The sequence below is a fragment of the Austrofundulus limnaeus genome, unplaced genomic scaffold (genome assembly GCF_001266775.1).
Source record: "Austrofundulus limnaeus strain Quisiro unplaced genomic scaffold, Austrofundulus_limnaeus-1.0 Scaffold590, whole genome shotgun sequence".
Classification (NCBI taxonomy): Eukaryota; Metazoa; Chordata; class Actinopteri; order Cyprinodontiformes; family Rivulidae; genus Austrofundulus; species Austrofundulus limnaeus.
This window is the reverse complement of record NW_013952992.1, coordinates 302498-304805: the sequence shown is the minus strand read 5'-3', so window position 1 is coordinate 304805 and position 2308 is coordinate 302498.

Below are 2308 nucleotides of genomic sequence, written 5' to 3'. Positions count from 1 at the left end.
GAGAGCTCAAACTGAGTTAAAGAAAAAAGGTTCAGTGGAAGCAAACATCGTCAGAGTACAGATATGATGCAGAGTCTAATTACAACAGCTCTRCAGAGGCAACGCAGGTGCAGGCTGAAATGAAGCAGAAACGGCACAGCAGAAATCCTACCAGTTAACTTGAGTMTTTGCTAAGTTAGCCATCTGCTCCTAGTCCCCCTCCTGAAATAAACCTATTTTTTTTTTCTTATTGCTGCTCTTCTTGACCCTAAACAGCTGAGAAAATACTCTGAACTGTGCATGTAAGAAACAAAGTTTAAAGATATGTTGAAAGGTTAGGTTGGAAAATGTAATACTTAATCCCAGTAATCAAAAACTTGTTTTATTAATTCAAAAATATTCATTTCCGWTGTTGAATTAGCTTTCATGAATTGGGGTAAACGCAACATTTAGATAATATTCTAATGATTGGTTATAAAGWTGGTTCTAGATTTACCTTATTTTCTGCTTTCCATCTGCTTTAATTACCTAATAGTGTTTTAGTCAGTAATAAAACTTTCTGACTCAATTTTTAAACTTGTATCTGGTTAACCCGGCCTCTTATTTGTTATGTTTGTAAGCACCAAGCATTTCTACCATACTGCATGATTCTCAGTTGAATCAGTGATTAGAAACGGCCAAAATCACGGGGCAACGAAACCATGACACTTACATCACTTGGATTTGTCATAACATGTTCCCCATTTTTTTTTATCTGCCTCCTAAAACAACAAAGTGATAAAGTTTTTGCCCCTACAATCCCTGCATCTATAATTTAACTTTTGGAGTCAACTTACTTCAAGATGGTGGCCACAGCTAATTAACGTTTGCCAATGCAACAATGACCATAACTCAGATAATTTTACAGATATTAAGATGAAGTTTTGTGGTAGTAGCTGAAAGTCATTTTAATGAATACTCTGAGGCCTAACAAAAATCACATCTTACAAGCYTGGTCTCAAACTGGCTTTTTAAAATGCTACTATGAAATATTCAACTTATAACACACATTATAGACTATTCCATTTTTTATTCTTTTGCAAACAAAGTCTTCTTTTTCTCACAAACATAACACTGATCTATAAGTTGATACAGTACAAATGCAGGCATTTTCATCKTTTTTGCACTGGGACTGAGGTTTATTTTCTGCTCTTTTTGTCTTCCTGTCTWTTTAAAGCTTGCTTATCAGGAAGAAGGGACATTTATTTTGATCTTGTTTACTTGTGAACTATACGTAAAAGCATCAATGTTTTATCAAWTTATTACAAAAGTGCACAACAATTGTATATCGTCTTCAAACAGTTCTACGCTGAATTATCAGCTAAATTGTAGGCATTGCAATAATTTGTTTATTAGTTGTATTAGTATTTTTTTCATGTAAAGTTTTTATATTTGTCTTTTCAATGTTCAAAATGCCGTTTATTTCTCTTTTGCACTGTTTTCATGCTCAAAATCCATGTTTCAAATGTCAAATCAAAAGTTCATGTCCAATATCAATGTAATTTGAGAATGTACATGTTTTTTCACATTTGAACTGTTATTTGGCCAAATTTCGCCCGTGTTTAAAGTTATCTTTTGCTTTGTATTTTGTACACCCAGTGTCCTAGACTCAAAAAATGAGTGGTAAATATTGTAAACATGYATAGGGTCACATTTCAAATGCCAAATCAAAACTTCATTAACATTCTGAATATTGTTTCTCAATAAACCTTGAATTTTTTTTTTCGTTTTAGTATTTTTCTTCATGTAAACTGCTGAAATTTCCTTATAATGTGCAATAATCATTGAACAAATGTTAAAAAGTCAAGTTTAACTACTCATGGGGAAAAGAATCAAAGCTCTCAAACTTAGGACATCCTGATCATTTTATAACCATTTTAACAATGTATGTCCAAATTGACATTATAGCCATGGTGCTTAAAGGGTTAAATACTGATATTACTGTTTAATTTTTGTAAACAGTTTTAGATGCACTTTCTGGTCATCAGTACAGTGGACCAGGGGTTCTCAAGCCATTTGGGTCTGGGGACCCCTTACAAGGGCGAAATAAATCCCAGGGCCCCCCTCATAAGCCCCATGCAGTTTTTAAAGGGATCCCCTATTAGCTGTAACATTAGACTTTATTTAATAAAAATATATTTAACTGTAAAATAAAGACTGTAAAAACACTGTAGGATGTTTAGTTTTTATAATCTTTAAACTAAAAGTTTAAAAATATAGTTCACGGACAGGGCCATTTTATTTACAAGCAAAGCATTCTGGGTAAATGATGACTTGGGTAGGCCATCGG